The sequence below is a fragment of the Pelodiscus sinensis genome, chromosome 2, assembly GCF_052426305.1.
Source record: "Pelodiscus sinensis isolate ZL-2025 chromosome 2, ASM5242630v1, whole genome shotgun sequence".
Taxonomy (NCBI): domain Eukaryota; kingdom Metazoa; phylum Chordata; order Testudines; family Trionychidae; genus Pelodiscus; species Pelodiscus sinensis.
The window spans coordinates 43,126,550-43,140,497 of NC_143053.1; the positions used below are offsets into that span (position 1 = coordinate 43,126,550).

At 41.3% G+C, this 13,948-nt stretch overlaps 1 long non-coding RNA gene across 1 annotated transcript in view; it reads left to right on the forward strand.

Annotated features, from left to right (window-relative positions):
* Positions 1-10,582, forward strand: part of LOC112545137 (uncharacterized) — a 70,551-nt gene extending 59,969 nt beyond the window's left edge. The window contains exon 3 of the long non-coding RNA XR_012900912.2: positions 10,075-10,582. This is a non-coding gene — a long non-coding RNA (uncharacterized LOC112545137). The remainder of the gene's footprint in view (positions 1-10,074) is intronic.
* The last annotated feature ends 3,366 nt before the right edge of the window (positions 10,583-13,948 follow it).

Sequence of the window (13,948 nt, forward strand, 5' to 3'; positions counted from 1 at the left end):
AACATTTTTAAGTATCCTACACTATATCCTCCCCTTTTTTCTCTGTAGAGCATTGCTAATAGATTTAGTCACTAGTAGTGGTTTCTACATAAGTGATTTCCTTGAGGACAGTCAACGTTTAACATGTTATACATTAAAATAATAAAATAAAATGATAAACTCATGGCTATAATATAGATCTTAAACATTTGTGTCTATAATGTTTGTTACAATCCTGTTCCAAAGCTCATTCAAGTCAATGGAAAGACTCTCTTGGACTACAGTGGACTTTAGATCAGGTCATAGAAGAATAATAATCAATCTTTAGCTAAAATATAGTTTAATTCAACAATGCATTCACCACTTGCATCCAAATCTCTATTTGTGACTGATAGTCACAGGATATACAATCTAGTAATGATAACTACCTGATCAATATGTATTGCAACACTTTTTAGTAACAGCTGTAGCATTTTCTGGCATATGGCATGCCTCTCAGGAATGTGAAAGGCATGGGGGAGAAGGACAAGATCTGGGATACCAGGGAGGGTTTTGTCTACATTTTCTCCTTATATGGTCAAATGTCTCACTTTCTGTTTTCATTCAGTTATAAACTGGCCAGCATCACTTCCTTTTCCTCCTTATTTACAATTTTGTCTCATTTGGGACTTTGATAGGAACAATGGCCATTCAGGAAAGGCCTTAATGGGGCACAGCTTGACTTTGAGGATTGGTAATAAGGCTCCCTGAGGATTAATTATGAAAATCATCATCAGAACTGACTGGCTTTTTGGCAGTTTTAGCAGAAAAGCTCTGGATTGTTTGGCTGGGGAGAAAGCCCTGTGGGTGTTGAGGTGGGTTGGTGTGGGAAGCTTGCATTGACTCTACCAGAGGATTGCTGCATGTTCTCTCATTTACTGTTTTCTGTGTTTTTACTAGTCCAGTGGAGGTTTTTGAGTTAGAACCACATTTTATACACACCAATAACAGTTTTTGTCTTGTACATGTACACACAGCTGTTCACAAAATATTGGTGAATGGATACAGTCCAGTGGATATACTGATTATTCACTTATCCAGCGGGATTATACTGTACAGAGCAGCATTTAGACCTCAATTTTGTATGCAGCCAACCAAAGTATGCAATTAGCGTTATGCAACAAACCAGAACAGCAGCACATGCAATCAAAAGGTGCCGGATAACAATGACATGATTCTTATGTACTTAATAAGATAAATGCATATAATTGAATTGCATAATGTGGACTGAACCTATCATCATGTATTCTTATAGTTCTGTGGAAGAGCTCTGAATAGCACAAAAGTTTGTCTCTTTCACCTACAGAAATTGGCCCAATAAGATTATTACCTCACCCATCTTGTGTCTCTATAGTTCTGGTTGCATTATAGGTTGGTCTATTCGTAATGCCTATGAAATATTGAATGTCTATTGAAAGGTGCCTAATCGTTTCCCTTGTATGCAGTAGTGCAAGTAGAATTCATTTCTTGCTGGTACACTGCCCTCATAGGAGGGACACAAAGGGGAAGACACTAGCTAAGGGGGAGGGCTCATGACCCACCATGCCTCTCACTCTCCACGTCCTCTTCCCATGATCCATCCCTTACTTTACCTGGAGGTGGGGTTGCTTTGTCCTCCTCCCACTGAGGGGAAAGGAGGAGAATGTGGGGCCACTGGGTGACCCCACACTCGCAGCTGTACCACCCCCAGCCCAGTCCTCCAATGCAGCTGCTATACAGATCCCTGACAGGACTCGGCAGACACAACTGCATGGAGGGGCTGAGGGTGGTGAAGTCATGTCGCAGGAGTTACTGATCTTTAAAAATGATTTAGAGATCCCCAGAACGTGGAGAGGGATAAATATATTTTGCCAGTGTTAAGAATTTTTAACTGTTTCTTTGGGATATTCATCTCCTCCATACTTTGGACCAGGGCCTTGGAATTAGGCAGAGGGATCGCAGTGGTGGTGCTAGCACTTTGGGGGCCTTAAGCAGGAATGTTTTGGCGGCTCTCCCCACTCAATACTAAAGAAGGCAAGTTCCTATGAAATTAATAATAATAATAATAATAATAATAATAAAAAGCAAATGGAGGCCCCACTTTAGCTGCTTGAGGGCCCTGAGCAATTGTTTTGTCGGCTTATGCCTAGTGCCAGCTCTGTCCTGGAGACAGTGTTTTTACAGCCCCTGTGAAAAGCCACACAGATTTGGCATCACAAAAATGGCAATCGGGGCTTTTTTGCAGAAAAGCACATCTAGATTGGCATGGATGCTTTTCCGCAAAAAGTGCTTTTGCGGAAAAGCGTCCGTGCCAATCTAGACGCTCTGTTCCGAAAATGCTTTTAACAGAAAACTTTTCCGTTAAAAACATTTCCGGAAAATCATGCCACGTGTGTCTAGTGTAACTGATAATATTTAACCAGGATGGCGTGAACTTTTAAAAAATAATGCAAACATCTGACACACAATTTTCACGGCCATTTTAACCATGAAAAAAATAGTGCAATATTTTTTTTGAACAACTTAAGAATTTTCTACAATTGACTCTTGTTTCAAAAATTCAAAATTGACAAAGCTTTCAATGAAAAAAAATTGTTTTGGAAATAGTTTGCCCAATATACTTTTTAATTTGAAATACAAATCCACCTGATCTCCCAGAACAGCAAGATACCTATACCTTTTTCTAGCCTGTTCTGGATACAGTATTATTTATTTCCCTTTTACTAGACATTTGCATCTTCTAGTTATTTCCTCCTTATACACATGCGCACACACACACACACACACAGAGAGAGACTGACTATCTGGTAGGCTATTAAGTAGGCACATCAAAATTTGTTTATTTCATTCAAACCATGACTTTAATAGCTTTAGCTATCACAGCACTGTATTGGTTCACATCACAAAAATATATGAAATGAGACATAGCACACCAAGGTCATATCAAGGGCTCTCAGTGAGTGAAAAGGGATGCTAATATTTTCAGATTTAACATGGATAAACTAGTCAGAATCAATAGTTTGGTTCTGGATTCTAAAATGCCCTCAGTGAAAGTAATGCAACATGGATGGTCAGTGAGATGGAATTATTAAAAGATAGGGTGGAGCCAAGCTTAGCCATATGGTAAATGCCATAACCGGGGCAGACCTGTCATGGCCAGGCAAGCTGGGAAAGCAGGCGAAAAGAAATTGTCCTGAAAGAACAACATGCATCCCGCCATGAAGAAATGAGGACATAGGGCTGTGGGCAATGCAGTGTCCAGTGACTGACACTTGCACTGATGAGACACAACATTGGAAGTTGAGCTATGGCTATGCAAAGTTGATTAGGGTGGATGGGACTCTTCATCATGCCTGAAAAAATGATCACAGTGCAAAACACTCACTTCCAATATGCCTAATAAAACTATATGTTATTCATGCAAGTTAGATGCGTAATATCTATCAGCAAAATGGCTGCATCACCAGCCACATCAGACACAGGAGCTCACAATATGCTAAAACCAAGTCCTTCCTACCAATAAAAGATGTTATAATATTCAGATGGCTACAAGTATAACAGAGCATTGAGTCTTAATATAGATATTATTAATCTTTTTGGTTGGTTCTTCACTAAGAAAATTGTCCTCAATATTTAGTAACTTTTAAAAACATAATAATAAAATGATTTCTATTTACAGCCTTGATAAAGACTATGTCCAACAATTTTGTTCACCTGAAATTTCATCAGCTAACAGAACTAGGCCTCAATACAGCAAAAAAAGTGCTTGGTGACTTTGTTGGGATTATTCATATGGGTAGTTGCAGCACCAGGCTCTCAATCAGCAAAATTAATCAGTTATAACCAATTTTAACCCTCTTAAACATTTTCCATTTCACTTTGTGGTATTATATTACAATGCTGCATGGTAATTTAGTTGCTTCATTTTCTTTATTAATAGGCAATAATATTCTTGAATTTTTGAAAGCACAGAGACATACATAAAATGAGTACGGTAGACTCAGTCTAGTTCCTAGGGAACAGATGTCCATGTCAAAAGACAAACAAATAAAACTGGCAGTTTTGGCACCACTGATGTCTGTCTCAGCGGAGAGGCCAAGAATTGAATGTTATATCTCTGAAAATTATTGTAAATCAAATATGCCTTCATAATGAACTTCAGTGACTTTAATTGGATCAGAATAATAACAAGAAAGAAACCACAAAAAATTAAGCAAATTAGCTCAGGGAGAAAAGTCTCATGTTGAAAAGCGATGTCCAAAACTACATCCAACACTTTCATACCCAGTTTCCTGCCCAGCTCCAGCCACAACTGCTTGCAGGCAGAGGACAAGTCTTTTTGTAGATCAGTGAGCTCAAGATGGTCAAAATCTTAAAGGTGCCGTGGTCCCACACAGCTTCCATCATTCTTAAAACTTGTAAACCCCACAAACGTATTGCAGGGAGTGAATCTCTTTTTATATGGTCCCTCTAGAAGCAAGTGGAAAAGCTTGTACTTTCACAGACCATGTACTTTGTATAAAGAGTTTCAAAGATATCAATTATATATATAAAAATCATGCTTCCTGTCAATTTTTCAGAGAATATAAATTTAACTATTCATTACATATCATTTGATCCGTTTGGTATTTTTTTGGTTCAGAATCTCACATGAAAATGTTCACTATTTAATTTTCTATGCTTTTTGGCTGCTCTTTTTTACCTTAATCTGTAATTTTGGTTAAATGGTTATTTTGTGCATGAAAAATATTCAAGGCAAATGCCTGTATTTTATTTTGAAAGTCTTGTTCACTCAAAAACAGACCATCTATCATCTATTTTTGTTAGCAAACTGGAAAATTAAACCAGGTTTGATCAAAACACTTTCATTTCTTTATTGAAGTTTCAGCAAAAATGGGTTAGTTTTTGGGTCCATAATGAAATGTGTAAAACAGTGAATTTCCAGGGAGACAAGCGGGGTGAGCTAATATCTTTAATTGGACTAATTTCTGTTAAGGGAAGAGACAGACTTCACAGAGTTTGTTTTCAGGGCTGACAGACTTGTCTCTTCCATCAAAAGGAGTTGGTAAAATTAAAGATAATATCTAAACTACTTCACCTTTCTCATATCCTGTGACCAACGTGGCTACAACAACACTGCAAGCAACAATTGAATTTTCGGTCATTTTTCATTTCATTACATTTTGCATAAGGAATATTTTACCCACCTCAACGCTTCAAAAAAAATGAGGGTAACCCTAAAAATAACTCTGTGTGTGTGTGTGTGTGTGTGTGTGTGTGTGTGTGTAAAATAATAAGCTACAATAAGCTACAACTCAAACAACCTTAGAGAATGAAGAGATTTTCTAGGAAGTGAGAAACAATGCCATGGCAATAAAAACTTGTGCTGTGAACACCAGTAAATTGTAAGGTTTCCTTTTCCATTATGTACACCCAGAAAAAAACAAAACTATTCTTTGCTGCTTTCTTTTTCTCCATCATTTGTATGTACTTCTAAAATAAAAATAAAACTTTCCTGAATCCTCTATTCTGCTTTGAAGTTTAGGAATAACTTTCTTTGAAATGCCATTTTCATGAGTGAAATTCTTCTCCTATGTCTCTCACTTATCCATATGGATTATGCTGTGCAAGAACCAGCTGAGGGAAAGAGCCTCTATATAAATCTACCCCTAAAAACAGACAATCATTCTGACCACAGGCACCGGGACTGAAGCCGCAGCTGCGGGGGGGTCCCGCGCCTCTGAGGCTTTGCGCGGGGAACCGCCACTGCTGCCGCTTCAGTCCCGGTGACTGTGGTCTGCTGGGGACGGTCCCCAGCAGACCACAGGCACCGGGACTGAAGCGGCAGCAGCGGCGGTTCCCCACGCTTCTGAGCCTTTGCTCTGGCAAAGCCTCAGAAGCGCGGGAACCCGCCCGGTGCCCCTGGTCTGCTGGAGATGGTCTCCAGCAGACCAGGGGCACCGGAGCAGCTTACGAACGGGGCTTTCTCGCCCCGGAGCTCGCAGGTAGCAATCCGCCACCTCGATCTCCGGGGCGAGAAAGTCCCGTTCGTAAGTGCGGATCCGACGTAAGTCGGATCTGCGTAAGTCGGGGACTGCCTGTAAATGACAACATTCTCATCATCCATTACAATTCTGTTTGGCCAGCTTTCTGATGCAATTGACAAGGCAGAATCTAGAAATAACGCAAGTAAAGCCTATAATGCACTACTTCTGTAACACAAATTCCTTACCTCATGATGATTTTTACACTCCCTTCTCCCACTCAGATAGACACAGAATGGAAAATATTAAGAAAAACTTAATATTTTACTCTTGCTCAGAAATCGTTTATATCTGCATGGAACTCTGAGGCAGCAAAGAAGTTGCCTTGTTGACTCAATTCACAGCTGTTGTGAGATAACCATCTCTTTGTGTACATAGGGTATAAGTATGATATTACTCCTGAACATATTTACAGTAGGAGAGAAATTATTTTCCAGTGCTTCTGGGTTAATTAGTTTCTACTTAATTACACTTTAACATAATAATGCATATGTTCTAGTTTTTCTTTTTGCCAGTTAACACTTAGTAGCCAGTGTAATCAGGAGGTCTAAATGCTCATATTTTTATTATCTCTTAATGATCATTATTAATAACAGCAATAAACCTAGAATCATGAATTTTCTCTCCTTGTCCATAAAATGACTTTGCTACATGTAAACAAACAAATCCAGTTTGCCTTGAGCATCATTTTGCTATTCTTTCTGTTTCCTACCCAGACTCCACTACTTTGTCTAAGGAGACTTGGAGTTGCAAATAATAACAATGTATGTGTATAGGGGTTGGAGGGTGGTCATAATTTTGGAAGGACAAATCAAGGCTTTGTGACTCAGATGTGCTGTTCAGCATAGGATGAATAGATGTCCTGATTTTATAGGGATAGTCCCACTATTTGGATCTTTGGATCTTAAATTGGTACTTATTCCCCCCTGACCCCAGTTCTGATTTTTCACACTAGCTCTCTGATCACCCCAGGTTAGGAATGGGGAAATACATAGAGAAATCTGAGCACGTTGCCTGGGATGCTTGGCCTATCCTTAAACAAAACTATTTTGGTGTGTCTTTGGTAGAGATACTGTAAACTGAATTAAGAAAAGCCGGGGAAATTTCACAAGCATAGTTGGAAGGTTTATGTTTCTTATTTCTTGTTAACAGTAATGCAGTTTAGGTTATTAAGGCAGGGGAAATCCTCTCATGCTAGGATTGTCAACTCTGACTGAAGTTATTCTGGAAGACTTCCCCCCTCACATGACATAATGTTATTTTCTTAAAATATCCTATTCAATCTCCAGGATTGTTTCAATAGTCACTAGGAGATTGGTGCTGATTCTGGGAGACTCCAGGCCAGTCCTGGAGGTTTGGCAACCCTATCTCATGCAGAGTTTTAAGTTTCTTAAAATAGGTTGAAATTATGAAACTGGTGAGTGATACATTTGTGAAATATTTTACCATTGAATATAGTATTTTCATTTTTTTGAAACTATCCTCCCCCTTATTTTAAACAGTGTTTTCTTTGTAAAATATGCCAAATGTTGGGAAGCATATGCATATGTATAGTGCATGTAATGGCCAATTTCTGTCCTATGATATGTAGATACAGTGGGCAAGCTGGGGTACAAAGACATACCTTTCCTGACCTGTAGGCTGGTGATGCTAGTAACAAGCCTGTTGCTGCCTTAAGAAGGTTGGGTTGTATTTTTGTGTGGTTATTTTCTTTTCTCTTTCTGGATGTACGTTGTCATCAATGGCTGGTGCATGATGTTCTTTTTTTTTTAAAAGATAGGGAAGATCTTGCAAAAGTATGTACTGCTCTTTCTCTGCACTGGCATTTTTCTGCCATCTAATGGATATAGGGATGCCCCCATTTTGTACTGGTGCCAAGAAGTGGATGGATGGCAAACGGATGCAAACTGTTTGAAAGGCTGATGGTGCACTGCTCAAAGTCTGCTTGACTTTGCACTGGATACACACAACCCAGCTTGATTTGAGATAATCTTTCACTGGGAATGGCATACTTTCACAGAAGTGGCAATGATGTCAAAACCTACAAAATACACAGTTTTGCTTTTTAATATTGGATAGTCCACGATGTGCATATATAATCTTCTACACATCATTAGAAAATAGATTGTCAGATCTAACATCTTATTCTCAAGCAAACCAAGTCTCATGAGGCCACATGTCTGACTAACGGATCTAAAGCTACATCATGTAGGCATATTTTTAATGGAGCCAGGGAGGTTGCAAACTAACAATGAAGTGCTTAGTGCAAGATTTCAGTTCTCAACTTTATAGCTATAACATTTTCATCTGATGCAGACCAAAGATTCTGCTGATCCTAAGGCCTGGTCTACACTAGGAGTTTACACTGAATTTAACTGCATATGGTCAATTTTCTAAATGACGAGTCCACACTACAAAGCCTGTCTCTGACCTTAAGAGACACTGAAATCAATGTTGGTTACTCCTGATTTCATGGGGAATAATACTATTCCTGACCTTGCCTGGTTGAGTTTATGATAGTGTAGATGCAGTGTTGGTGAAAGTCAAGGCTATAGACTTCCAGGAGGCATCCAACAATCCCCCAGTCTGACTACTCTGGTCAAAATTTGTGCCTCTACTGCTCTATAGGTTAATAGGAAAAGCCCCAAGAAAGTCTGAATTTCATTTCCTCTGTGGCCAGTGTTGCAAACACATTTCAGAGTGAGCAGCATACCACACTGCAGCACACGTGGCCATGATTTCTAATACTTCAATAATTTCAAATACTTCAAGACCCATGGGCTCCAGTTTGTAAAAGAGCACCACTGTGGAGTGTCTGGGAGATCTGGGACCTCACTGAGGCATTGGGAGAGGAATCCATTCTCTCTGAGCGCCAAACCAGAAAACAAAATGAGTCATTTATGCGAAGATCATAAATTGCCTGCTGGCCAAAGGATATTCCAGGGACTCCCATCAGTGCAGAGTCAAAATAAAGAAGCTGAGGCAGCCCTACCACAAGGCAAGGGAGGAGAATGGAAGGTCTGGTGCAGCACCACACACATGCCAGTTCTGCCAACAGCTGGATGTGATTGTGGGGAAGGGTGATGACCAGCTTCCCAAGCCTGACCACAGAGTCTGTCCAAGACACTCCTGGCATCAGTGTGGAGGGCAGTGTGGTGGGGAAGCAGGGGGAGGAGAAGGAGAATGACCAGTCAGTGATCTGTGAGAGCCAAGAACTATTTATTATACTGGAACCATTCCCCTCCTCCCAGGATGTCTCCCAGTTGAGCACCGACCCCAGGGAGGGCACTTCTGGTGAGTTCACAGATTTTTTTCTTGCTACATGTGGGTTAAGGCAGTTGGGTATGATATGTGGTATGCTCTGTGCCCACACTACATGGGGCTCTCACATAGGAACTCTTTTATCCTTCTCACAAGGTTTTGAGGGAGGCAGCCTTATTCTGTCCTCCACAGTAGGACACCTGCCCACTCCAAGCCACCAGTAAGTGACCTGACATCATTGAATCACAAAGCAGTGCAGCACAAGGCCCAGGTTTCTGACAACATTCAGTCAGTATCCACTCCTGATAGTTCTGTGTGATTCAGAGAAGATTGATATCTCTCGTGGCAACCTGGATGAAAGAGGAGAGGAAACTATTAGCACTCTCCCTGAGAAGCTGAATGTGCTAGACACAGATCCCTTCCCAGACACCTCCTCTCAGTGCTAGGAAAGAAGCACTGTCTTGGGAAGTTGTATGTGCTGGATATCACCCTGTCTCTCTGGCATGGCCGGACCTGTCCTCCACTCCTGCCTGCAGGCTCCTGCCCTTGCAAGCCCTTTACCATGCCTGCGGGCTTCCAAACTGCATGAGTCCAGATAATTCCCTGAGAACCCTGTGTACCTTCTGGTACAGTGGCCGCTTTAAAGCAAACATTTGGCTTACACAGAACACATCTCTATCATCTTTACAGAGACCTTCACTATAACAGATTTGGGGTAGGTTTAATACAATGTATCTCCTGTAATATGTGCCCTTGTAACTTTTCATTACAGCAGGAACAGCAGCCAGGTTGCTGTGCACTTCCATGGCTCCAACATCTATCCACCTGGCACAGATCCGCAGGTAAAAATGGACAAGGGAGGATATTTTCAAGGATCAAATGGATGGCATGAATGAGGAGGAGGAGATGCGGGGCACAGCATCGGGACAGGATCACAGAATGCCAGGAGAGAAGAGCTTGCAGGGAGCTGCAGGCGAGGCAACAGGACAGCATCTTTGTCTCCCTGATGACAGTGATGGAGTACCTGGCTGCATGGCTGGAGAAGGACTCCTCCCAGAACCCCATCCACCCCAAGCAAAATAACTTTCCTTTTCCCCCAGCTCTGTAGGATCCACCCCCAGGGTTCCCTGGATCCACCAGGGCTCCAGGACATGGGGCGAGGAGACTCAACCTTAATCTCCAGGACCTCAGGAGGAAAAAGGCTGTCCTTCATGTGTTTCTGACCCCTTTCCCCCTTTGGGTTTCCTGTTATTTTCCCTAAATAAAAGTGCATAATCTCTGAACAACAGGCTCTGTATTGTTGTACTGCAGGGGTAGGGTGGAGGATTAAAGTTAACACAGGGGATGCTGGAGCATCGTGTTGAGAGCAACGTGCATGAGTCTCAAAACTGGCCATTAATAAAACTGTCCTTCAAAGCCTCTCTGCTTTGTGCTGCCCCTGCCTGTGTTCTACTTATCATCCTGGTGCCTGGCTGCTCAAAGTCTCTAGCTAGGCGTTCTGCCTCAGCTTCCCACCCTGCCAGATAACTTCCCCTCATACTCTCACAAAAATTATGGCGCACACAACAGGCTGACACCACAAAGGGAAAGTTACATTCACTGAGGTTCAACCTAGTCATGAGAGTCCTGAATCTATCCTTCAAATGTCCAAAAGCATATTCAACCACCATTCTACACTTGCTCAGCCTGCAGTTGAGACACTCCTTACTGGGGTCCAGGCGGCTGGTGTACAGCTTCTTGAGCCATGGAATCAAGGAGCAGACTGGATCATAAAGGATTATAAATGGCATTTCTGAAGATGTGCGTGTCACCTTTCCTGACCATCTCATGTTGATGTCAGTGAAACGTCCCTTGTGTTCCTCCAGCACCTGCAGCACCATGGAGAATTACCTCTTGCAGTTTATGTACTCATTGGCAAGGTGGTCTGGGGCCAAGATGGGAACGTGCGCTCCATCTAGCGCTCTACCACAGTTAGGAAAGTCCATCATGGCAAAGCCATCTACTATAGTTTCCACATTTTCCAGAGTCACAATCCTCCATAACAGAATGGTATTGATTACCATGGCTACTTGTATAACAGCCTGCACTGTAGATTTCCCCACTCTGAATTGATTCCCAACTGACCAGTAGCTGTCTGGCATTGCAAGCTTCCAGAGAGCTATTGCTTCTCCATGGTCAGAGCAGGTCTCATTCGGATGTCCTTGTCCTTCAGGGTGAGGGAAAACCATTCGCAAAGTTCCAAGAAAGTGGCCTTGTGCATTTGGGAGTTTGGCAGCCACAGCTGACCATCCTATCTCTATATCACAATGTGGTGCCACCAGTCTGTGTTTGTCTCATGGCACCAGAAGCAGCATTTTTCTGTGTCCACAGGGTTGGCTGGTGGCCGCATTTGCATCAGCACCAGAGCTTGCATGAGCAGTGACTCAATGTCAAGCAGAGATTCATCCTCGTCCTCTTCCTGGCAGAGCAACATGCATACACTCTCAAAGTACTTAGGTACACTGAGGAAGACATCAATATCACAATGGTTTGCTGCAAAATGGGATCCATGCTTGTGTTGCTATAGCATCGGTGTGGGCAACCAGAGCAGAGATGGGGGTGTGAAAAGACTCCTTCGCGTTGATCTCAAACAAGGGGTGAAGGACTAGACAACTGTATTATGGGATGCTGATGACATGAACCCATAACTACCTGCTGCACAGTTTTGGTCCTAGCGGACACTAGAAACATAGCCTAGAATGCAAAGCTACTCACTGTGCATCTCTCTCTGGGTTGATGAAAGGCTCCCTAATGGGCAGGGCTCACTGAACTGCAGCGAGCCCCGCTTGCCAGCAGCGCTGTCCGGTGATCTGCGCATGCGCAAATCGTTCTGCACATGCGAAGATCGCCCGAACCCAGCTCTTGCAGGTTATAATCTACTCGCCACGAGCGAGTAGATTGTATTATTTGTCGAGCCCTGCTAATGGGGATGCCCTGTTTTGAGCTATATTGGATTCTTCCCCACAGTGAAGACATGCAAAATCAGGTGATCAGATATTGACCTTAAAAGTTCAATCTTATCTCATAGTGTGGACATGGCCTAAGCTAATGAATGCTGAAAAATAAATGGCTTGTTTCTTTCCCCTTTTAAAAAGCAGGTGGTGGTTGTTTAAAATTATTAGGGATCTAAAGCTGGCCATGATCCAACATATGCCATGTAGCCTAGGTCTTCAGCTCCATAGTGAGAAGCCAGACACCCAAATATTTGATCAGAGCATACATAAATCTTCCAGCTTTTCTGGCATAGGCTGAATTGGGGATGACAATATAGATTACAATGTTCTTTCAAAATCAAAGGTATTTTATTTCTGGAAGAAGAAAAACCTGTCAAACCTGTCTCTGGCAAGGAAAATTCCACAAGGATCCAAATTAAGAATAAAACAAAGAAAAGGGCAATTCACAGCAGTGCAGAGACACTGTCTCTTGTACAGTTTTACTGTTGTGTATTCGATTGTCTATGTGAGTCTTGTATATTGTCTGTTATTGTTCATCAAAGGCCAGATAACAATGGGGAATATTAGAGGAGAGGAAGAAGAGAGAAGAAGAAAGGGGGTGTGTATGTGGCAAAAGAGAGACTAAGGAATATTGCTATTTAAGGTACACTTGGTACCATTTTTAATTATTATAGTCCTTAAGTAGGATGGTGATGGTGCCATAATTAGAATTTTAAGAACATTGACTTCAGGGGAACTATATTGATTTGCACCAGCGAAGGATCTGAGTATTCTAAAAATACCATTTCCAGGGGATTTTCTTTCAATGTAATTTCCATTTAATAACGTTCCTGTAGGAGGAAAAAAGCTTCCTGTATAACAGGAAGAATTTTAAAGGGCCAAGATTTTGTGGAGGGGATTTTTTTTGTTGATTCTTTGTCAAATTCAGCTGAGGGTGTTAATGCAGAATGTAGGTCATCTTTACTCTTGTTTAATGTGGCAACTGGAGTATCTATTCTTTACTATTTGATTTTCAGATTACCACTCTTAAACAAGTGTTGGTTCATGATGGGGTAAAACCACACACAGTGATTTTTGTGAACTCAAATTATGAGATGGGCCCAGTTTGCAAAATTAGGGCTTAGCTTTTTACTGATCCCAAAGCTGTGAGTATATGCAGAAGCGGAGTTTTCATGGGCGACCAACTACCTGAAATAAGTGATTATATGTTTTAATAATACATCTTGTACTCCAACATTAAATACAAATTCACAAGTTAATAACATTGGTAACAACAAAGTATGTACAAACTGTTTTATCTTAGTCAGACTATCAGTGTTTTTATTATTGATAGTCAGTAATGCAAAGCTAGGGGTCAGCCCCAAGACATTTTAAAAACCAGTTTTAATGGATTTAAAATATAGTGCCTACATGTTAAAGTTATGTAATTTTTTAAAAAAATCTTTAGTTATGGGTTGGTGTGTAATATTTTTAGGAATGTGGATGAATCAGAAGAGGGGATTATTATTATGGTTTTGAGGAAAGAAAAAGGAGCCAAGACCATATTTTAGCTTCCCAACCCATTGATGCACTAGGGTGATACACAGGAACACACTCTGTGAGGGGTTTTTTTTTCTGAAGAAGGCTCAATGGTTGGAAAAACACAAAAGGTGT